The sequence below is a fragment of the Rhipicephalus microplus genome, unplaced genomic scaffold, assembly GCF_043290135.1.
Source record: "Rhipicephalus microplus isolate Deutch F79 unplaced genomic scaffold, USDA_Rmic scaffold_12, whole genome shotgun sequence".
Lineage (NCBI taxonomy): Eukaryota > Metazoa > Arthropoda > Arachnida > Ixodida > Ixodidae > Rhipicephalus > Rhipicephalus microplus.
Window position 1 is genome coordinate 50,001,616 of NW_027464585.1, and position 25,587 is coordinate 50,027,202.

Consider the following 25,587-nt stretch of genomic DNA (forward strand, 5'->3'; position numbering starts at 1 on the left):
CCACGGAGACAGTCGTGCTCCACTCTCACCACCATCAGAACATATCTTCAAAGCTATCAGCGCAAAGAAAAAAGCAACACACCACTCCAGGGAGGGCTCGAACCTCCAACCTTTCGGTCAACAGCCTATCGCGCTAGCCCATTGTGCCACGGAGACAGTCGTGCTCTCCTCTCACCACCATCAGAACATTTCTTCAGAGCTATGAGCCCAAAGAAGCCCAAAGAAAAAAAGTGCCGCACCACCACCGGGTGGCCTCGAACCTCCAAAATTTCGGGTAATAGCCGATCGCGCTGGCCGATTGCGCCACGGAGACAGTCGTGCTTCAATCTCACCACCATCAGAACATATCTTCAAAGCTATCAGCCCGAAGAAAAAAAGCAACACACCACTCCCGGGAGGGCTCGAACCTCGAAACTTTCGGTTAAAAGCCAATCGCGCTAGCCATGTGCGCCACGGAGACAGTCGTGTTCCACTCTCACCACCGTCAGAACATTTCTTCACAGCTATCAGCCCAAAGAAAAAAAGCGCCGCACCACCACCGGGTGGGCTCGAAACTCCAACCTTTCGGTTAACAGCCGATTGCGCTAGCCAATTGCGCCACGGAGACAGTCGTGCGCCATTCTCACCGCCATCAGAACATATCTTCAAAGCTATCAGCGCAAAGAAAAAAGTAACACACCCCTCCCGGGAGGGCTCGAACCTCCAACCTTTCGGTTAACAGCCAATCGCGCTAGCCAATTGCGCCACGGAGACAGTCCTGCTCCACTCTCACCACCATCAGAACATATCTTCAAAGGTATCAGCCCAAAGAAAAAAAAGCGCCGCAGCACCACCGAGTGGGGTCGAACCTCCAACCTCTCGGTTAACAGCCGATCGCGTTAGCCAATTGCGCCACGGAGACAGTCCTGCTCCACTCTCACCACCATCAGAACATATCTTCAAACCTATCAGCCCAAAGAAAAAAAAGCAACACACCACTCTCGCGAGGGCTCAAACCTCAAACCTTTCTGTTAACAGCCGATCGCGCTAGCCACTTGGGCCACAGAGGCAGTCGTGCTCCACTCTCACCACTGTCAGAAAATTTCTTCAGAGCTATCAGCCAAAAGAAAAAGAAACGCCGCACCACCACCGGGAGGGCTCGAACCTCCAACCTTTCGGTCAACAGCCGATTGCGCTAGCCAATTGCGCCAGCCACGGAGACTGTCGTTCTCCACTCTCACCACCATCAGAACATATCTTCAAAGCTATCAGCGCAAAGAAAAAAAAGCGACACACCATCCCCTGGTGGGCTCAAACCTCCAAACTTTCGGTTAACAGCCAATTGTGCTAGCCAATTGCGCCACGGAGACAGTCCTGCACCACTCCCTTCACCATGAAACATATCTTCAAAGCTATCAGCCCAAAGAAAAAAAAGCGCCGCACCAATCGCGGGTGGGCTCGAACCCCCAACCTTTCGGTTAATAGCCGATCGGCTAGCCAATTGCGCCACGGAGACAGTCGAGCTCCACTCTCACCACTATCAGAACATATCTTCAACGCCATCAGCGCAAAGAAAAAAAAGCGACACACCATCCACGGGTGGGCTCGAAACTCCATCCTTTTGGTTAACAGCCGATTGCGCTAGCCAATTGCACCACGGAGACAGTCCTGCTCCACTCTCACCACCATCAGAACATATCTTCAAAGCTATCAGCCCAAAGAAAAAAAAGCGCCACACCACCACCGGGTGGGCTCGAAACTCCAACCTTTCGGTTAACAGCCGATCGTGCTAGCCAATTGCGCCATGGAGACAGTCCTGCTCCACTCTCACCACCATCAGAACATATCTTCAAAGCTATCAGAGCAAAGAAAAAAAAGCGCCGCACCACCACCGGGTGGGCTCGAATCTCCAACAATTCGGTTAACAGCCCATCGCGCTAGCCAATTGTGCCACGGAGACAGTCGTGCTCCACTCTCACCACCATCAGAACATATCTTCAAAGCTATCAGCGCAAAGAAAAAAGCAACACACCACTCCCGGGAGGGCTCGAACCTCCAACCTTTCGATCAACAGCCTATAGCGCTAGCCCATTGCACTACGGAGACAGTCGTGCTCTCCACTCACCACCTTCAGAACATTTCTTCAGAGCTATCAGCCCAAAGAAAAAAAAGCGCCGCACCACCACCGGGTGCGCTCGAACCTCCAAAATTTCGGGTTATAGCCGATCGCGCTGGCCAATTGCGCCACGGAGACAGTCGTTCTCCACTCTCACCACTATCAGAACATATCTTCAAAGCTATCAGCGCAAAGAAAAAAGCAACACACCACTCCCGGGAGGGCTCGAAATTCCAATCTTTCGGTTAACAGCCGATCGCGCTAGCCAATTGCGCCACGGAGACAGTAGTGCAGCACTCCCACCTCTGTCAGAAGATTTCTTCAGAGCTATCAGCCCAAAGAAAAAGAAAGCGCCGCACCACCACCGGGTGGGCTCGAACCTCCAGCCTTTCGGTTAACAGGCGATCGCGCTAGCCAATTTCGTAACGTGGACAGTCGTGCTCCACTCTCACCACCATCAGAACATATCTCCAAAGCTATCAGCGCAAAGAAAAGAGCAACACACCACTCCCGGGAAGGCTCGAAACTACAACCTTTCGGTTAACAGCTGGATGCGCTAGCCAATTGCGCCACGGAGACAGTCGTGCTCCACTCTCACCACCATCAGAACATTTCTTCGGAGCTGTCAGCCCAAAGGAAGAAAAGCGCCGCAGCACCACCGGACGAGCTCGAACCTCCAACCTATCGGTTAACAGCCGATTGCGCTAGACAATTGCGCCACGGAGACAGTCCTGCTCCACTCTCCCAACCATCAGAACATATCTTAAAGCTATCCGCGCAAGAGAAAAAAGCAACACACCACTCCCGGGAGGGCTCGAACCTCCAACGTTTCGGTCAACAGCCGATCGCGCTAGCCAATTGCGCCACGGAGACAGTCGTGCTCCACTCTCACCACCATCAGAACATTTCTTCAGAGCTATCAGCCCAAAGGAAAAAAAGCGCCGCACCACCACCGGGTGTGCTCGAACCTCCAGCCTTTCGGTTAACAGGCGATCGCGCTAGCCAATTTCGCCACGTGGACAGTCGTGCTCCACTCTCACCACCATCAGAACATATCTCCAAAGCTATCAGCGCAAAGAAAAGAGCAACACACCACTCCCGGGAAGGCTCGAAACTACAACCTTTCGGTTAACAGCTGATCGCGCTATCCAATTGCGCCACGGAGACAGTCGTGCTCCACTCTAACCACCGTCAGAACATTTCTTCAGACTATCAGCCCAAAGAAAAAAAGCGCCGCACCACCGCCGGGTAGGCTCGATTCTCCAACCATTCAGTTAACAGCCGATGGCGCTAGCCAATTGCGCTACCGAGACAGTCCTGCTCCACTCTCACCACCACCAGAACGTATTTTCAAAGCTATAAGCCCAAAGAAAAAAAAGCAAGACACCACTCTCGGGAGGGCTCGAACCTCGAACTTTCCGGTTAACAGCCCATCGCGCTAGCCACTTGCGCCACGGAGACAGTCGTGCTCCACTCTCACCACCATCAAAACATATCTTCAAAGCTATCAGCGCGAAGAAAAAAGCAACACACCACTCCCGGGAGGGCTCGAAATTCCAACCTTTCGGTTAACAGCCGATCGCGCTAGCCAATTGCGCCACGGAGACAGTAGTGCAGCACTCCCACCTCCGTCAGAACATTTCTTCAGAGCTATCAGCCCAAAGAAAGAAAAAATTACGGCATATTCACGGGGTGAATGATGATGAATGGGCGAAGCTCCGGAGGGAATCATCGGTAAATTGTGAATCTTCCGTTTAATTCGCCCAGTCGATCATCATGCAAAGACGTGAGAAACGCTGTGTGTGTATATACACAAATCAACTTTTATTTGTTCTTAGACGATGGATGGCTTGCGATGTCCCTTGCCTCGCGCGCTCGCACATCGGGATTCTGTCTGCGAGCGCGCGCTGCTGCTGCCTTGCGCTCTCTCCGCTGTGCAGCCTTATCCATCCGGCGACTCCGAGCGCGCGCCAACAGCGAACGGATTTTATTACAACGCTCCCCCTAGCGTACGTCGCCGCACTAAATCGAACGATTGTCTTCAACCAATGACACGCGCCACATGTGACATCATTCCTATTTTATAAGATCACGCGTCTTTCATCAACTACAAGTACCGCTTTCTAGTTTATAACATCTTGCATCTTTTCATCATCAGCTACAAGTACCACCATCTAGTAAACACTACAAGAACTAAACGAGAGGTGGCTGCATACAGCAGACGGTACCGCCATCTAGTGAACACTGCAAGAACTAAACTAGAGGTGGCTACATACAGGGGACACTGCCGCCATCTAGTGGACACTGCAAGAACTAAACTAGAGGTGGCTACATACAGGCTACAGGGGACGCACAGCCCACGCCCTAAGGAGCTTCGCCCCTAAAAGCGCCGCACCACCACCGGGTGGGCTCAAACCTCCAGATTTTGGTTAACAGGCGATCGCGCTAGCCAATTGCACCACGGAGACAGTCTTGCTCCACTCTCACCACCATCAGAACATATCTTCAAAGCTATCAGAGCAAAGAAAGAAAAGCGCCGCACCACTAACGGGTGGGCTCGAACCTCCAACATTTCGGTTAACAGCCGATCGCGCATACCGAATGCGCCACGGAGGCAGTCCTGCTCCACTCTTACCACCATCAGAACATATCTTCAAAGCTATCAGGCCAAAGAAAAAAAAGCGCCGCAGCACCACCGGGTGGGCTCGAACCTCCCATCTTTCAGTTAACAGCCGATCGCGCTAGCCAATTGCACCACGAAGACAGTCCTTCTTCAATCTCACCACCATCAGAACATATCTTCAAATCTATCAGCCCAAAGAAAAAAAAAGCAACACACCACTCTCAGGAGGGCTCAAACCTCCAACCTTTCTGTTAACAGCCGATCGCGCATACCGATTGCGCCACGGAGGCAGTCCTGCTCCACTCTTACCACCATCAGAACATATCTTCAAAGCTATCAGGCCAAAGAAAAAAAAGCGCCGCAGCACCACCGGGTGGGCTCGAACCTCCCATCTTTCAGTTAACAGCCGATCGCGCTAGCCAATTGCACCACGAAGACAGTCCTTCTTCAATCTCACCACCATCAGAACATATCTTCAAATCTATCAGCCCAAAGAAAAAAAAAGCAACACACCACTCTCGGGAGGGCTCAAACCTCCAACCTTTCTGTTAACAACCGTTCGCGCTAGCCAATTGAGCCACGGAGGCAGTCGTGCTCCACTCTCACCACCGTCAGAACATTTCTTCAGAGCTATCAGCCCAAAGAAAAAGAAACGCCGCACCACCACCGGGTAGGCTCGAACCTCCAACTTTCAGGTTAACTGCCCATCGCGCTAGCCAATTGCGCCAACCACGGAGACTGTCGTTCTCCACTCTCACCACCATCAGAACATATCTTCAACGCCATCAGCGCAAAGAAAAATAGCGACACACCATCCACGGGTGGGCTCGAAACTCCAACCTTTTGGTTAACAGCCGATGGCGCTAGCCAATTGCACAACGGAGACAGTCCTGCTCCACTCTCGCCACCATCAGAACATATCTTTAAAGCTATGAGCCCAAAGAAAAAAAAGCGCCGCACCACCACCGGGTGGGCTCGAACCTCCAACCTTTCGGTTAACAGCCGATCGTGCGAGCCAATTGCGCCACGGAGACAGTAGCGCAGCACTCCCACCTCCGTCAGGACGTTTCTTCAGAGCTATCAGCCCGAAGAAAAAGAAGCGCCGCACCAACACCGGGTGGGCTCGAACCTCCAAACATTCGGTTAACAGCCGGATGCGCTAGCCAATTGCGCCATGGAGACAGTCGTGCTCCACTCTCACCACCGTCAGAACATTTCTTCGGAGCAATCAGCCCAAAGGAAAAAAAGCGCCGCACCCCCATCGGGTGGGCTCGAAACTCCGACCTTTTGGTTAATAGCCGATCGTGCTAGCCAATTGCGCCACGGAGACAGTCCTGCTCCACTCTCACCACCATCAGAACATATCTTCAAAGCTATCAGAGCAAAGAAAAAAAAGCGCCGCACCACCACCGGGTGGGCTCGAACCTCCAACATTTCGGTTAACAGCCGATCGCGCATACCGATTGCGCCACGGAGGCAGTCCTGCTCCACTCTTACCACCATCAGAACATATCTTCAAAGCTATCAGGCCAAAGAAAAAAAAGCTCCGCAGCACCACCGGGTGGGCTCGAGACTCCAATCTTTCGGTTAACAGCAGATCGCGCTAGCCAATTGCGCCACGGAGACAGTCCTGCTCCACTCTCACCACCATCAGAACATATCTTCAACGCCATCAGCGCAAAGAAAAATAGCGACACATCCTCCACGGGTGGGCTCGAAACTCCAACCTTTTGGTTAACAGCCGATCGCGCTAGCCAATTGCACCACGGATACAGTCCTGCTCCACTCTCACCACCATCAGAACATATCTTCAAAGCAATCAGCCCAAAGAAAAAAAAGCGCCGCACCACCACCGGGTGGGCTCGAAACTCCAACCTTTCGGTTAACAGCCGATCGTGCTAGCCAATTGCGCCACGGAGACAGTCCTGCTCCACTCTCACCACCATCAGAACATATCTTCAAAGCTATCAGAGCAAAGAAAAAAAAGCAACACACCACTCTCGAGAGGGCTCGAACCTCCAACTTTCAGGTTAACAGCCCATCGCGCTAGCCACTTGCGCCACGGAGACAGTCGTGCTCCACTCTCACCACCATCAAAACATATCTTCAAAGCTATCAGCGCAAAGAAAAAAGCAACACACCACTCCCGGGAGGGCTCGAAATTCCAATCTTTCGGTTAACAGCCGATCGCGCTAGCCAATTGCGCCACGGAGACAGTAGTGCAGCACTCCCACCTCTGCCAGAACATTTCTTCAGAGCTATCAGCCTAAAGAAAAAGAAAGCGCCGCACCACCACCGGGTGGGCTCGAACCTCCAGCCTTTCGGTTAACAGGCGATCGCGCTAGCCAATTTCGCAACGTGGACAGTCGTGCTCCACTCTCACCACCATCAGAACATATCTCCAAAGCTATCAGCGCAAAGAAAAGAGCAACACACCACTCCCGGGAAGGCTCGAAACTACAACCTTTCGATTAACAGCCGATCGCGCTAGCCAATTGCGCCACGGAGACAGTCCTGCTCCACTCTCACCACCATCAGAACATATCTTCAAAGCTATCAGCCCAAAGAAAAAAAGCGCCGCAGCACCACCGGGTGGTGCTCGAACCTCTAACCTTTTGGTTAACAGCCGATCGCGCTAGCCAATTGCGCCACGAAGACAGTCCTGCTCCACTCTGACCACCATCAGAACATAACTTCAAAGCTATCAGCCCAAAGAAAAAAAAGCAACACACCACTCTCAGGAGGGCTCGAACCTCGAACTTTTCTGTTAACAGCCGATCGCGCTAGCCAATTGCGCCACGGAGACAGTCGCGGTACCCTCTCACCACCGTCAGAACATTTCCTCAGAGCTATCAGCCCAAGGAAAAAAAGCGCCGCACCACCACCGGCTGGGCTCGAACCTCAAACCTTTCGGTTAAAAGCCCATCGCGCTAGCCAATTGCGCCACGGAGACAGTCGTGCTTCACACTCACCACCATCAGAACATATCTTCAAAGCTATCAGCGCAAAGAAAAAAGCAACACACCACTCCCGGGAGGGCTCGAACCTCCAACCTTTCGGTCAACAGCCTATCGCGCTAGCCCATTGTGCCACGGAGACAGTCGTGCTCTCCTCTCACCACCATCAGAACATTTCTTCAGAGCTATGAGCCCAAAGAAGCCCAAAGAAAGAAAGTGCCGCACCACCACCGGGTGGCCTCGAACCTCCCAAATTTTGGGTAATAGCCGATCGCGCTGGCCGATTGCGCCACGGAGACAGTCGTGCGTCAATCTCACCACCATCAGAACATATTTTCAAAGCTATCAGCCCGAAGAAAAAAAGCAACACACCACTCCCGGGAGGGCTCGAACCTCCAACCCTTCGGTGAACAGCCTATCGCGCTAGCCCATTGTGCCACGGAGACAGTCGTGCTCTCCTCTCACCACCATCAGAACATTTCTTCAGAGCTATGAGCCCAAAGAAGCCCAAAGAAAAAAAGTGCCGCACCACCACCGGGTGGCCTCGAACCTCCAACCTTTCGGTTAAAAGCCCATCGCGCTAGCCAATTGCGCCACGGAGACAGTCGTGCGCCATTCTCACCGCCATAAGAACATATCTTCAAAGCTATCAGCGCAAAGAAAAAAGCAACACACCACTCTCGCGAGGGCTCAAACCTCCAACCTTTCTGTTAACAGCCGATCGCGCTAGCCACTTGGGCCACAGAGGCAGTCGTGCTCCACTCTCACCACTGTCAGAAAATTTCTTCAGAGCTATCAGCCAAAAGAAAAAGAAACGCCGCACTACCACCGGGAGGGCTCGAACCTCCAACCTTTCGGTCCACAGCCGATTGCGCTAGCCAATTGCGCCAGCCACGGCGACTGTCGTTCTCCACTCTCACCACCATCAGAACATATCTTCAAAGCTATCAGCGCAAAGAAAAATAGCGACACACCATCCCCTGGTGGGCTCAAACCTCAAAACTTTCGGTTAACAGCCAATTGTGCTAGCCAATTGCGCCACGGAGACAGTCCTTCACCACTCCCTTCACCATGAAACATATCTTCAAAACTATCAGCCCAAAGAAAAAAAGCGCCGCACCACTCGCGGGTGGGCTCGAACCCCCAACCTTTTGGTTAATAGCCGATCGCGCTAGCCAATTGCGCCACGGAGACAGTCGAGCTCTACTCTCACCACTATCAGAACATATCTTCAACGCCATCAGCGCAAAGAAAAAAAAGCGACACACCATCCACGGGTGGGCTCGAAACTCCATCCTTTTGGTTAACAGCCGATCGCGCTAGCCAATTGCACCACGGAGACAGTCCTGCTCCACTCTCACCATCATCAGAACATATCTTCAAAGCTATCAGCCCAAAGAAAAAAAAGCGCCACACCACCACCGGGTGGGCTCGAAACTCCAACCTTTCGGTTAAACGCCGATCGTGCTAGCCAATTGCGCCACGGAGACAGTCCTGCTCCACTCTCACCACCATCAGAAAGTATCTTCAAAGCTATCAGAGCAAAGAAAAAAAAGCGCCGCACCACCACCGGGTGGGCTCGAACCTCCAACATTTCGGTTAACAGCCCATCGCGCTAGCCGATTGTGCCACGGAGACAGTCGTGCTCCACTCTCACCACCATCAGAACATATCTTCAAAGCTATCAGCGCAAAGAAAAAAGCAACACACCATTCCCGGGACGGCTCGAACCTCCAACCTTTTGGTTAAAGGCCGATCGCGCTAGCCAATTACGCCACGGAGACAGTCCTGCTATACTTTCACAACAAGCATAACATATCTTCAAAGCTATCGAACCAAAGAAAAAAAAGCGCCGCACCACCCCGGGTGGGCTCGAACCTCCAACCTTTCGGTTAACAGCAGATCGCGCTAGCCAATTTTGCCACGGAGACAGTAGTGCTCCATTCTCACCACCGTCAGAACATTTCTTCAGACTATCAGCCCAAAGAAAAAAAAGCGCCGCACCGCCACCGGGTGGGCTCGAACCTCCAACCTTTCGGTTAACAGCCGACCGCGCTAGCCAATTGCGCCAAGGAGACAGTCGTGCCCCATTCTCACCACTGTCAGAACATTTCTCCAAAGCTATCAGCCCAAAGAAAAAAGAGCGACGAACCACCACCGGGTGGGCTCGAACCTCCAACCGTTCGGTTAACAGCCGATCGCGCTAGCCAATTGCGCCACGGAGACAGTCGTGCTCCACTCTCACCGCTATCAGAACATACCTTCAAAGCTATCAGCGCAAAGAAAAAAAAAGCGACACACCATCCACGGGTGGGCTCGAAACTCCAACTTTTTCGTTAACAGCCGATCGCACTAGCCAATTGCACCACGGAGACAGCCGTGCTCCACTCTCACCACCATCAGAACATATCTTCAAAGCTATCAGAGCAAAGAAAAAAAGCGCCGCACCACCACCGGGTGGGCTCGAACCTCCAACATTTCGGTTACCAGCCGATCGCGCATACCGATTGCGCAACGGAGGCAGTCCTGCCCAGCTCTTACCACCATCAGAACATATCTTCAAAGCTATCAGGCCAAAGAAAAAAAAGCGCCGCACCACCACCAGGTGGGCTCGAAACTCCAACCTTTCGGTTAACAGCCGATCGTGCTAGCCAATTGCGCCACGGAGACAGTCCTGCTCCACTTTCACCACCATCAGAACATATCTTCAAAGCTATCAGAGCAAAGAAAAAAAGCGCAGCACCACCACCGGGTGGGCTCGAACCTCCAACATTTCGGTTAACAGCCGATCGCGCATACCGATTGCGCCACGGAGGCAGTCCTGCTCCACTCTTACCACCATCAGAACATATGTTCAAAGCTATCAGGCCAAAGAAAAAAAAGCGCCGCAGCACCACCGGGTGGGCTCGAACCTCCAATCTTTCGGTTAACAGCCGATCGCGCTAGCCAATTGCGCCCCGGAGACAGTCCTGCTCCAATCTCACCACCATCAGAACATATCTTCAAAGCTTTCAGTGCAAAGAAAAAAGGAACACACCATCCACGGGTGGGCTCGAAACTCCAACCTTTTGGTTAACAGCCGATCGCGCTAGCCAATTGCACCACGGAGACAGCCCTGCTCCACTCTCGCCACCATCAGAACATATCTTCAAAGCTATCAGCCCAAAGAAAAAAAGCGCCGCACCACCACCGGGTTGGCTCGAAACTCCAACCTTTCGGTTAACAGCCGATCGTGCTAGCCAATTGCGCCACGGAGACAGTCCTGCTCCACTCTCACCACCATCAGAAAGTATCTTCAAAGCTATCAGAGCAAAGAAAAAAAAGCGCCGCACCACCACCGGGTGGGTTCGAACCTCCAACATTTCGGTTAACAGCCCATCGCGCTAGCCAATTGTGCCAGGGAGACAGTCGTGCTCCACTCTCACCACCATCAGAACATATCTTCAAAGCTATCAGCGCAAAGAAAAAAGCAACACACCACTCCCGGGACGGCTCGAACCTCCAACCTTTCGGTTAACAGCCGATCGCGCTAGCCAATTACGCCACGGAGACAGTCCTGCTATACTTTCACCACAAGCATAACATATCTTCAAAGCTATCGAACCAAAGAAAAAAAAGCGCCGCACCACCCCGGGTGGGCTCGAACCTCCAACCTTTCGGTTAACAGCCGATCGCGCTAGCCAATTGCGCTACGGAGAAAGTCGTGCTCCACTCTCACCACCGTCAGAACACTTCTTCAGACTATCAGCCCAAAGAAAAAAAAGCGCCGCACCACCACCGGGTGGGCTCGAACCTCAACTTTTCGGTTAACAGCCGATCGCACTAGCCAATTGCGCCACGGAGACAGTCCTGCTCCACTCTCACCACCATAAGAACATAACTTCAAAGCTATCAGCCCAAAGAAAAAAAAGCGCCGCACCACCACCGGGTGGGCTCGAACCTCCAACCTTTGGGTTAACAGCCGATCGTGCGAGCCAATTGCGCCACGGAGACAGTAGCGCAGCACTCCCACCTCCGTCAGAACATTTCTTCGGAGCTATCAGCCCAAAGGAAAAAAAGCGCCGCACCACCACCGGGTGGGCTCGAAACTCCGACCTTTCGTTTAATAGCCGATCGTGCTAGCCAATTGCGCCACGGAGACAGTCCTGCTCCACTCTCACCACCATAAGAACATATCTTCAAAGCTATCAGAGCAAAGAATAAAAAACGCCGCACCACCACCGGGTGGGCTCGAACCTCCAAAATTTCGGTTAACAGCCGATCGCGCATACCGATTGCGCCACGGAGGCAGTCCTGCTCCACTCTTACCACCATCAGAACATATCTTCAAAGCTATCAGGCCAAAAAAAAAGCGCCGCAGCACCACCGGGTGGGCTCGAGACTCCAATCTTTCGGTTAACAGCCGATCGCGCCAGCCAATTGCGCCACGGAGACAGTCCTGCTCCACTCTCACCACCATCAGAACATATCTTCAACGCCATCAGCGCAAAGAAAAATAGCGACACATCCTCCACGGGTGGGCTCGAAACTCCAACCTTTTGGTTAACAGCCGATCGCGCAAGCCAATTGCACCACGGATACAGTCCTGCTCCGATCTCAACACCATCAGAACATATCTTCAAAGCTATCAGCCATAAGAAAAAAAAGCGCCGCACCACCACCGGGTGGGCTCGAAACTCCAACCTTTCGGTTAACAGCCGATCGTGCTAGCCAATTGCGCTACGGAGACAGTCCTGCTCCACTCTCACCACCATCAGAACATATCTTCAAAGCTATCAGAGCAAAGAAAAAAAAAGCAACACACCACTCTCGGGAGGGCTCGAACCTCCAACTTTCAGGTTAACAGCCCATCGCGCTAGCCACTTGCGCCACGGAGACAGTCGTGCTCCACTCTCACCACCATCAAAACATATCTTCAAAGCTATCAGCGCAAAGAAAAAAGCAACACACCACTCCCGGGAGGGCTCGAAATTCCAACCTTTCGGTTAACAGCCGATCGCGCTAGCCAATTGCGCCACGGAGACAGAAGTGTAGCACTCCCACCTCCGTCAGAACATTTCTTCAGAGCTATCAGCCCAAAGAGAGAAAAAATTACGGCATATTCACGGGGTGAATGATGATGGATGGGCGAAGCTCCGGAGGGATTCATCGGTAAACTGTGAATCTTCCGTTTAATTCGCCCAGTCGATCAACATGTAAAGACGTGAGAAACGCTGTGTGTGTATATACACAAATCAACTTTTATTTGTTCTTAGACGATGGATGGCTTGCGATGTCCCTTGCCTCGCGCGCTCGCACATTGGGATTCTGTCTGCGAGCGCGCGCTGCTGCCGCCTTGCGCTCTCTCCGCTGTGCAGCCTTATCCATCCGGCGACTCCGAGCGCGCGCCAACAGCGAACGGATTTTATTACAACGCTCCCACTAGCGTACGTCGCCGCACTAAATCGAACGATTGCCTTCAACCAATGACACGCGCCATATGTGACATCATTCCTATTTTATAAGATCACGCGTCTTTCATCAACTACAAGTACCGCTTTCTAGTTTATAACATCTTGCATCTTTTCATCATCAGCTACAAGTACCACCATCTAGTAAACACTACAAGAACTAAACGAGAGGTGGCTGCATACAGCAGACGGTACCGCCATCTAGTGAACACTGCAAGAACTAAACTAGAGGTGGCTACATACAGGGGACGGTACCGCCATCTAGTGGACACTGCAAGAACTAAACTAGGGGTGGCTACATACAGGCTACAGGGGACGCACAGCCCACGCCCTAAGGAGCTTCGCCCCTGAAAGCGCCGCACCACCACCGGGTGGGCTCAAACCTCCGGATTTCGGTTAACAGGCGATCGCGCTAGCCAATTGCGCCACGGAGACAGTCGTGCTCCACTCTCACCGCTATCAGAACATACCTTCAAAGCTATCAGCGCAAAGAAAAAAAAGCGACACACCATCCACGGGTGGGCTCGAAACTCCAACCTTTTCGTTAACAGCCGATCGCGCTAGCCAATTGCGCCACGGAGACAGTCCTGCTCCAAACTCCCCACCATCAGAACATATCTTCAAAGCTATCAGCGCAAAGAAAAAAGCAACACACCACCACGGGTGGGCTTGAAACTCCAACCTTTTGGTTAACAGCCGATCGCGCTAGCCAATTGCACCACGGAGACCGCCCTGCTCCACTCTCGCCACCATCAGAACATATCTTCAAAGCTATCAGCCCAAAGAAAAAAAAGCGCCGCACCACCACCGGGTATGCTCGAAACTCCAACCTTTCGGTTAAACGCCGATCGTGCTAGCCAATTGCGCCACGGAGACAGTCGTGCTCCACTCTCACCACCATCAGAACATATCTTCAAAGCTATCAGCGCAAAGAAAAAAGCAACACACCATTCCCGGGACGGCTCGAACCTCCAACCTTTCGGTTAACAGCCGATCGCGCTAGCCAATTACGCCACGGAGACAGTCCTGCTATACTTTCACAACAAGCATAACATATCTTCAAAGCTATCGAACCAAAGAAAAAAAAGCGCCGCACCACCCCGGGTGGGCTCGAACCTCCAACCTTTCGGTTAACAGCAGATCGCGCTAGCCAATTTTGCCACGGAGACAGTAGTGCTCCATTCTCACCACCGTCAGAACATTTCTTCAGACTATCAGCCCAAAGAAAAAAAAGCGCCGCACCGCCACCGGGTGGGCTCGAACCTCCAACCTTTCGGTTAACAGCCGACCGCGCTAGCCAATTGCGCCAAGGAGACAGTCGTGTCCCATTCTCACCACCGTCAGAACATTTCTCCAAAGCTATCAGCCCAAAGAAAAAAGAGCGACGAACCACCACCGTGTGGGCTCGAACCTCCAACCGTTCGGTTAACAGCCGATCGCGCTAGCCAATTGCGCCACGGAGACAGTCCTGCTCCACTTTCACCACCATCAGAACATATCTTCAAAGCTATCAGAGCAAAGAAAAAAAGCGCAGCACCACCACCGGGTGGGCTCGAACCTCCAACATTTCGGTTAACAGCCGATCGCGCATACCGATTGCGCCACGGAGGCAGTCCTGCCCTGCTCTTACCACCATCAGAACATATCTTCAAAGCTATCAGGCCAAAGAAAAAAAAGCGCCGCACCACCACCAGGTGGGCTCGAAACTCCAACCTTTCGGTTAACAGCCGATCGTGCTAGCCAATTGCGCCACGGAGATAGTCCTGCTCCACTTTCACCACCATCAGAACATATCTTCAAAGCTATCAGAGCAAAGAAAAAAAGCGCAGCACCACCACCGGGTGGGCTCGAACCTCCAACATTTCGGTTAACAGCCGATCGCGCATACCGATTGCGCCACGGAGGCAGTCCTGCTCCACTCTTACCACCATCAGAACATATGTTCAAAGCTATCAGGCCAAAGAAAAAAAAGCGCCGCAGCACCACCGGGTGGGCTCGAACCTCCAATCTTTCGGTTAACAGCCGATCGCGCTAGCCAATTGCGCCACGGAGACAGTCCTGCTCCAATCTCACCACCATCAGAACATATCTTCAAAGCTTTCAGTGCAAAGAAAAAAGCAACACACCATCCACGGGTGGGCTCGAAACTCCAACCTTTTGGTTAACAGCCGATCGCGCTAGCCAATTGCACCACGGAGACAGCCCTGCTCCACTCTCGCCACCATCAGAACATATCTTCAAAGCTATCAGCCCAAAAAAAAAAAGCGCCGCACCACCACCGGGTTGGCCCGAAACTCCAACCTTTCGGTTAACAGCCGATCGTGCTAGCCAATTGCGCCACGGAGACAGTCCTGCTCCACTCTCACCACCATCAGAAAGTATCTTCAAAGCTATCAGAGCAAAGAAAAAAAAGCGCCGCACCACCACCGGGTGGGTTCGAACCTCCAACATTTCGGTTAACAGCCCATCGCGCTAGCCAATTGTGCCACGGAGACAGTCGTGCTCCACTCTCACCACCATCAGAACATATCTTCAAAGCTATCAGCGCAAAGAAAAAAGCAACACACCATTCCCGGGACGGCTCGAACCTCCAACCTTTCGGTTAACAGCCTATCGCGCTAGCCAATTACGCCACGGAGATAGTCCTGCTATACTTTCACCACAAGCATAACATATCTTCAAAGCTATCGAACCAAAGAAAAAAAAGCGCCGCACCACCCCGGGTGGGCTCGAACCTCCAACCTTTCGGTTAACAGCCGATCGCGCTAGCCAATTGCGCTACGGAGACAGTCGTGCTCCACTCTCACCACCGTCAGAACACTTCTTCAGACTATCAGCCCAAAGAAAAAAAAGCGCCGCACCACCACCGGGTGGGCTCGAACCTCAACTTTTCGGTTAACAGCCGATCGCACTAGCCAATTGCGCCACGGAGACAGTGCTGCTCCACTCTCACCACCATAAGAACATAACTTCAAAGCTATCAGCCCGAAGCAAAAAAGCAACACACCACTCTCAGGAGGGCTCGAACCTCCAACTTTTCTGTTAACAGCCGATCGCGCTAGCCAATTGCGCCACGGAGACAGTCGCGCTACACTCTCAACAACGTCAGAACATTTCCTCAGAGCTATCAGCCCAAGAGAAAAAAAGCGCCGCACCACCACCGGGTGGGCTCGAACCTCAAACCTTTCGGGTAACAGCCCATCGCGCTAGCCAATTGCGCCACGGAGACAGTCGTGCTTCACACTCACCACCACCAGAACATATCTTCAAAGCTATCAGCGCAAAGAAAAAAGCAACACACCACTCCCGGGAGGGCTCGAACCTCCAACCTTTCGGTTAACAGCCGATCGCGCTAGCCAATTGCGCCACGGAGACAGTCCTGCTCCACTCTCACCACCATCAGAACATATCTTCAAAGCTATCAGCCCAAAGAAAAAAAGCGCCGCAGCACCACCGGGTGGGCTCAAACCTCCAGATTTCGGTTAACAGGCGATCGCGCTAGCCAATTGCGCCACGGAGACAGTCGTGCTTCAATCTCACCATCATCAGAACATATCTCCAGAGCTACCAGCGCAAAGAAAACAGCAGCACACCACTCCAGGGAAGGCTCGAAACTACAACCTTTCGGTTAACAGCCGATCGTGCGAGCCAATTGCGCCACGGAGACAGTAGCGCAGCACTCCCACCTCCGTCAGGACATTTCTTCAGAGCTATCAGCCCAAAGAAAAAGAAGCGCCGCACCACCACCGGGTGGGCTCGAACCTCCAAACTTTCGGTTAACAGCCGGATGCGCTAGCCAATCGCGCCATGGAGACAGTCGTGCTCCACTCTCACCACCGTCAGAACATTTCTTCGGAGCTATCAGCCCAAAGGAAAAAAAGCGCCGCACCACCACCGGGTGGGCTCGAACCTCCAACCTTTCGGTTAAGAGCCCATCGCGCAAGCCAATTGCGCCAGGCAGACAGTCGTGCTCCACTCTCACCACCATCAGAACATATCTTCAAAGCTATCAGCGCAAAGAAAAAAAAGCGCCGCACCGCCACCGGGTGGGCTCGAACCTCCAACCTTTCGGTTAACAGCCGATCGCGCTAGCCAATTGCGCCACGGAGACAGTCGTGCTCCACTCTCACCGCTATCAGAACATACCTTCAAAGCTATCAGCGCAAAGAAAAAAAAGCGACACACCATCCACGGGTGGGCTCGAAACTCCAATCTTTTCGTTAACAGCCGATCGCACTAGCCAATTGCACCACGGAGACAGTCCTGCTCCACTCTCACCACCATCAGAACATATCTTCAAAGCTATCAGCCCAAAGAAAAAAAAGCGCCACACCACCACCAGGTGGGCTCGAAACTCCGACCTTTCGGTTAACAGCCGATCGTGCTAGCCAATTGCGCCACGGAGACAGTCCTGCTCCACTCTCACCACCATCAGAACATATCTTCAAAGCTATCAGAGCAAAGAAAAAAGCGCCACACCACCACCGGGTGGGCTCGAACCTCCAACATTTCGGTTAACAGCCGATCGCGCATACCGATTGCGCCACGGAGGCAGTCCTGCTCCACTCTTACCACCATCAGAACATATCTTCAAAGCTATCAGGCCAAAGAAAAAAAAGCGCCGCAGCACCACCGGGTGGGCTCGAACCTCCAATCTTTCGGTTAACAGCCGATCAGGCTAGCCAATTGCGCCACGGACACAGTCATGCTCCACTCTCACCACAGTCAGAACATATCTTCAAACCTATCAGCCCAAAGAAAAAAAAGCAACACACCACTCTCGGGAGGGCTCAAACCTCCAACCTTTCTGTTAACAGCCGTTCGCGCTAGCCAATTGGGCCACGGAGGCAGTCGTGCTCCACTCTCACCACCGTCAGAACATTTCCTCAGAGCTATAAGCCCAAAGAAAAAGAAACGCCGCACCACCACCGGGTAGGCTCGAACCTCCAACCTTTCAGTCAACAGCCGATCGCGCTAGCCAATTGCGCCAACCACGGAGACTGTCGTTCTCCACTCTCACCACCATCAGAAGATATCTTCAACGCCATCAGCGCAAAGAAAAATAGCGACACATCCTCCACGGGTGGGCTCGAAACTCCAACCTTTTGGTTAACAGCCGATCGCGCTAGCCAATTGCACCACGGAGACAGTCCTGCTCCACTCTCACCACCATCAGTACATATCTTCAAAGCTATCAGCCCAAAGAAAAAAAAGCGCCGCACCACCACCGGGTGGGCTCGAAACTCCAACCTTTCGGTTAACAGCCGATCTTGCTAGCCAATTGCGCCACGGAGACAGTCCTGCTCCACTCTCACCACTATCAGAACATATCTTCAAAGCTATCAGATCAAAGAAAAAAAAGCGCCGCACCACCACCGGGTGGGCTCGAACCTCCAATATTTCGGTTAACAGCCCATTGCGCTAGCCAATTGTGCCACGGAGACAGTCGTGCTCGACTCTCACCACCATCAGAACATATCTTCGAAGCTATCAGCGCAAAGAAAAAAGCAACACACCATTCCAGGGACGGCTCGAACCTCCAACCTTTCGGTTAACAGCCGATGGCGATAGCCAATTACGCCACGGAGACAGTCCTTCTATACTTTCACCACAAGCATAACATATCTTCAAAGCTATCGAACCAAAGAAAAAAAAGCGCCGCACCACCCTGGGTGGGCTCGAACCTCCAACCTTTCGGTTAACAGCCGATCGCGCTAGCCAATTGCGCCACAGAGACAGTTGTGCTCCACTCTCACCACCGTCAGGACACTTCTTCAGACTATCAGCCCAAAGAAAAAAAAGCGCCGCACCACCACCGGGTGGGCTCGAACCTCCAACCTTTCGGTTAACAGCCGATCGCGCTAGCAAATTGCGCCACCGAGAGAGTCGTGCTCCATTCTCACCACCGTCAGAACATTTCTCCAAAGCTATCAGCGCAAAGCAAAAAGGGCGCCGCACGATCACCGGGTGGGCTCGAACCTCCAACTTTTCGGTTAACAGCCGATCGCACTAGCCAATTGCGCCACGGAGACAGTCCTGCTCCACTCTCACCACCATCAGAACATAACTTCAAAGCTATCAGCCCGAAGAAAAAAAAGCAACACACCACTCTCAGGAGGGCTCGAACCTCCAACTTCTCTGTTAACAGCCGATCGCGCTTGCCAAATGCGCCACGGAGACAGTCCTGCTGTACTCTCACCACCAGCATAACATATCTTCAAAGCTATCGGCCCAAAGAAAAAAAAAGCGCCGCACCACCCCGGGTGGGCTCGAACCTCCAACCTTTCGGTTAACAGCAGATCGCGCTAGCCAATTGTGCCACGGAGACAGTAGTGCTCCACTCTCACCACCGTCAGAACATTTCTTCAGACTATCAGCCCAAAGAAAGAAAAGCGCCGCACCGCCACCGGGTTGGCTCGAACCTCCAACCTTTCGGTTAACAGCCGATCGCGCTAGCCAATTGCGCCAAGGAGACAGTCGTGCCCCATTCTCACCACCGTCAGAACATTTCTCCAAAGCTATCAGCCCAAAGAAAAAAGAGCGACGAACCACCACCGGGTGGGCTCGAACCTCCAACCTTTCGGTTAACAGCCCATCGCGCAAGCCAATTGCGCCAGGCAGACAGTCGTCCTCCACTCTCACCACCATCAGAACATATCTTCAAAGCTATCAGCGCAAAGAAAAAAGCAACACACCACTCCCGGGAGGGCTCGAACCTCCAACCTTTCGGTTAACAGCCGATCGCGCTTGCGAAATACGCCACGGAGACAGTCCTGCTGTACTCTCACCACCAGCATAACATATTTTCAAAGCTATCGGCCCAAAGAAAAAAAAGCGCCGCACCACCCCGGGTGGGCTCGAACCTCCAACCTTTCGGTTAACAGCAGATCGCGCTAGCCAATTGCGCCACGGAGACAGTCGTGCTCCACTCTCACCGCTATCAGAACATACCTTCAAAGCTATCAGCGCAAAGAAAAAAAAAGCGATACACCATCCACCGGTGGGCTCGAAACTCCAACCTTTTCGTTAACAGCCGATCGCAGTAGCCAATTGCACCACGGAGACAGTCCTGCTCCACTCTCACCACCATCAGAACATATCTTCAAAGCTATCAGAGCAAAGAAAAAAAAGCGCCGCACCACCACCGGGTGGGCTCGAACCTCCAACATTTCGGTTAACAGCCGATCGCGCATACCGATTGCGCCACGGAGGCAGTCCTGCTCCACTCTTACCACCATCAGAACATATCTTCAAAGCTATCAGGCCAAAGAAAAAAAAGCGCCGCAGCACAGCCGGGTGGGCTCGAACCTCCAATCTTTCGGTTAACAGCCGATCGTGCTAGCCAATTGCGCCACGGAGACAGTCCTGCTCCACTCTCACCACCATCAGAAAGTATCTTCAAAGCTATCAGAGCAAAGAAAAAAAAGCGCCGCACCACCACCGGGTGGGCTCGAACCTCCAACATTTCGGTTAACAGCCCATCGCGCTAGCCGATTGTGCCACGGAGACAGTCCTGCTCCACTCTCACCACCATCAGAACATAGCTTCAAAGCTATCAGAGCAAAGAAAAAAAAAGCGCCGCGCCACCACCGGGTGGGCTCGAACCTCCAACATTTCGGTTAACAGCCCATCGCGCTAGCCAATTGTGCCACGGAGACAGCCGTGCTCCACTCTCACCACCATCAGAACATATCTTCAAAGCTATCAGCGCAAATAAAAAAGCAACACACCATTCCAGGGATGGCTCGAACCTCCAACCTTTCGGTTAACAGCCGATCGCGATAGCCAATCACGCCACGGAGACAGTCCTGCTATACTTTCACCACAAGCATAACATATCTTCAAAGCTATCAAACCAAAGAAAAAAAAGCGCCGCACCACCCCGGGTGGGCTCGAACCTCCAACCTTTCGGTTAACAGCCGATCGCGCTAGCCAATTGCGCCACGGAGACAGTCGTGCTCCACTCTCACCACCGTCAGAACACTTCTTCAGACTATCAGCCCAAAGAAAAAAAAGCGCCGCACCACCACCAGGTGGGCTCGAACCTCCAACCTTTCGGTTAACAGCCGATCGCGCTAGCAAATTGCGCCACCGAGACAGTCGTGCTCCATTCTCACCACCATCAGAACATTTCTCCAAAGCTATCAGCGCAAAGCAAAAAGGGCGCCGCACAGTCACCGGGTGGGCTCGAACCTCCAACTTTTCGGTTACCAGCCGATAGCACTAGCCAATTGCGCCACGGAGACAGTCCTGCTCCACTCTCACGACCATCAGAACATAACTTCAAAGCTATCAGCCCGAAGAAAAAAAAGCAACACACCACTCTCAGGAGGGCTCGAACCTCCAACTTTTCTGTTAACAGCCGATCGCGCTAGCCAATTGCGCCACGGAGACAGTCGCGCTACACTATCACCACCGTCAGAACATTTCCTCAGAGCTATCAGCCCAAGAGAAAAAAAGCGCCGCACCACCACCGGGTGGGCTCGAACCTCAAACCTTTCGGTTAACAGCCCATCGCGCTAGCCAATTGCGCCACGGAGACAGTCGTGCTTCACACTCACCACCATCAGAACATACCTTCAAAGCTATCAGCGCAAAGAAAAAAAAGCGACACACCATCCACGGGTGGGCTCGAAACTCCAATCTTTTCGTTAACAGCCGATCGCACTAGCCAATTGCACCACGGAGACAGTCCTGCTCCACTCTCACCACCATCAGAACATATCTTCAAAGCTATCAGCCCAAAGAAAAAAAAGCGCCACACCACCACCAGGTGGGCTCGAAACTCCGACCTTTCGGTTAACAGCCGATCGTGCTAGCCAATTGCGCCACGGAGACAGTCCTGCTCCACTCTCACCACCATCAGAACATATCTTCAAAGCTATCAGAGCAAAGAAAAAAGCGCCACACCACCACCGGGTGGGCTCGAACCTCCAACATTTCGGTTAACAGCCGATCGCGCATACCGATTGCGCCACGGAGGCAGTCCTGCTCCACTCTTACCACCATCAGAACATATCTTCAAAGCTATCAGGCCAAAGAAAAAAAAGCGCCGCAGCACCACCGGGTGGGCTCGAACCTCCAATCTTTCGGTTAACAGCCGATCAGGCTAGCCAATTGCGCCACGGACACAGTCATGCTCCACTCTCACCACAGTCAGAACATATCTTCAAACCTATCAGCCCAAAGAAAAAAAAGCAACACACCACTCTCGGGAGGGCTCAAACCTCCAACCTTTCTGTTAACAGCCGTTCGCGCTAGCCAATTGGGCCACGGAGGCAGTCGTGCTCCACTCTCACCACCGTCAGAACATTTCCTCAGAGCTATAAGCCCAAAGAAAAAGAAACGCCGCACCACCACCGGGTAGGCTCGAACCTCCAACCTTTCAGTCAACAGCCGATCGCGCTAGCCAATTGCGCCAACCACGGAGACTGTCGTTCTCCACTCTCACCACCATCAGAAGATATCTTCAACGCCATCAGCGCAAAGAAAAATAGCGACACATCCTCCACGGGTGGGCTCGAAACTCCAACCTTTTGGTTAACAGCCGATCGCGCTAGCCAATTGCACCACGGAGACAGTCCTGCTCCACTCTCACCACCATCAGTACATATCTTCAAAGCTATCAGCCCAAAGAAAAAAAAGCGCCGCACCACCACCGGGTGGGCTCGAAACTCCAACCTTTCGGTTAACAGCCGATCTTGCTAGCCAATTGCGCCACGGAGACAGTCCTGCTCCACTCTCACCACTATCAGAACATATCTTCAAAGCTATCAGATCAAAGAAAAAAAAGCGCCGCACCACCACCGGGTGGGCTCGAACCTCCAATATTTCGGTTAACAGCCCATTGCGCTAGCCAATTGTGCCACGGAGACAGTCGTGCTCGACTCTCACCACCATCAGAACATATCTTCGAAGCTATCAGCGCAAAGAAAAAAGCAACACACCATTCCAGGGACGGCTCGAACCTCCAACCTTTCGGTTAACAGCCGATGGCGATAGCCAATTACGCCACGGAGACAGTCCTTCTATACTTTCACCACAAGCATAACATATCTTCAAAGCTATCGAACCAAAGAAAAAAAAGCGCCGCACCACCCTGGGTGGGCTCGAACCTCCAACCTTTCGGTTAACAGCCGATCGCGCTAGCCAATTGCGCCACAGAGACAGTTGTGCTCCACTCTCACCACCGTCAGGACACTTCTTCAGACTATCAGCCCAAAGAAAAAAAAGCGCCGCACCACCACCGGGTGGGCTCGAACCTCCAACCTTTCGGTTAACAGCCGATCGCGCTAGCAAATTGCGCCACCGAGAGAGTCGTGCTCCATTCTCACCACCGTCAGAACATTTCTCCAAAGCTATCAGCGCAAAGCAAAAAGGGCGCCGCACGATCACCGGGTGGGCTCGAACCTCCAACTTTTCGGTTAACAGCCGATCGCACTAGCCAATTGCGCCACGGAGACAGTCCTGCTCCACTCTCACCACCATCAGAACATAACTTCAAAGCTATCAGCCCGAAGAAAAAAAAGCAACACACCACTCTCAGGAGGGCTCGAACCTCCAACTTCTCTGTTAACAGCCGATCGCGCTTGCCAAATGCGCCACGGAGACAGTCCTGCTGTACTCTCACCACCAGCATAACATATCTTCAAAGCTATCGGCCCAAAGAAAAAAAAAGCGCCGCACCACCCCGGGTGGGCTCGAACCTCCAACCTTTCGGTTAACAGCAGATCGCGCTAGCCAATTGTGCCACGGAGACAGTAGTGCTCCACTCTCACCACCGTCAGAACATTTCTTCAGACTATCAGCCCAAAGAAAGAAAAGCGCCGCACCGCCACCGGGTTGGCTCGAACCTCCAACCTTTCGGTTAACAGCCGATCGCGCTAGCCAATTGCGCCAAGGAGACAGTCGTGCCCCATTCTCACCACCGTCAGAACATTTCTCCAAAGCTATCAGCCCAAAGAAAAAAGAGCGACGAACCACCACCGGGTGGGCTCGAACCTCCAACCTTTCGGTTAACAGCCCATCGCGCAAGCCAATTGCGCCAGGCAGACAGTCGTCCTCCACTCTCACCACCATCAGAACATATCTTCAAAGCTATCAGCGCAAAGAAAAAAGCAACACACCACTCCCGGGAGGGCTCGAACCTCCAACCTTTCGGTTAACAGCCGATCGCGCTTGCGAAATACGCCACGGAGACAGTCCTGCTGTACTCTCACCACCAGCATAACATATTTTCAAAGCTATCGGCCCAAAGAAAAAAAAGCGCCGTACCACCCCGGGTGGGCTCGAACCTCCAACCTTTCGGTTAACAGCAGATCGCGCTAGCCAATTGCGCCACGGAGACAGTCGTGCTCCACTCTCACCGCTATCAGAACATACCTTCAAAGCTATCAGCGCAAAGAAAAAAAAAGCGATACACCATCCACCGGTGGGCTCGAAACTCCAACCTTTTCGTTAACAGCCGATCGCAGTAGCCAATTGCACCACGGAGACAGTCCTGCTCCACTCTCACCACCATCAGAACATATCTTCAAAGCTATCAGAGCAAAGAAAAAAAAGCGCCGCACCACCACCGGGTGGGCTCGAACCTCCAACATTTCGGTTAACAGCCGATCGCGCATACCGATTGCGCCACGGAGGCAGTCCTGCTCCACTCTTACCACCATCAGAACATATCTTCAAAGCTATCAGGCCAAAGAAAAAAAAGCGCCGCAGCACAGCCGGGTGGGCTCGAACCTCCAATCTTTCGGTTAACAGCCGATCGTGCTAGCCAATTGCGCCACGGAGACAGTCCTGCTCCACTCTCACCACCATCAGAAAGTATCTTCAAAGCTATCAGAGCAAAGAAAAAAAAGCGCCGCACCACCACCGGGTGGGCTCGAACCTCCAACATTTCGGTTAACAGCCCATCGCGCTAGCCGATTGTGCCACGGAGACAGTCCTGCTCCACTCTCACCACCATCAGAACATAGCTTCAAAGCTATCAGAGCAAAGAAAAAAAAAGCGCCGCGCCACCACCGGGTGGGCTCGAACCTCCAACATTTCGGTTAACAGCCCATCGCGCTAGCCAATTGTGCCACGGAGACAGCCGTGCTCCACTCTCACCACCATCAGAACATATCTTCAAAGCTATCAGCGCAAATAAAAAAGCAACACACCATTCCAGGGATGGCTCGAACCTCCAACCTTTCGGTTAACAGCCGATCGCGATAGCCAATCACGCCACGGAGACAGTCCTGCTATACTTTCACCACAAGCATAACATATCTTCAAAGCTATCAAACCAAAGAAAAAAAAGCGCCGCACCACCCCGGGTGGGCTCGAACCTCCAACCTTTCGGTTAACAGCCGATCGCGCTAGCCAATTGCGCCACGGAGACAGTCGTGCTCCACTCTCACCACCGTCAGAACACTTCTTCAGACTATCAGCCCAAAGAAAAAAAAGCGCCGCACCACCACC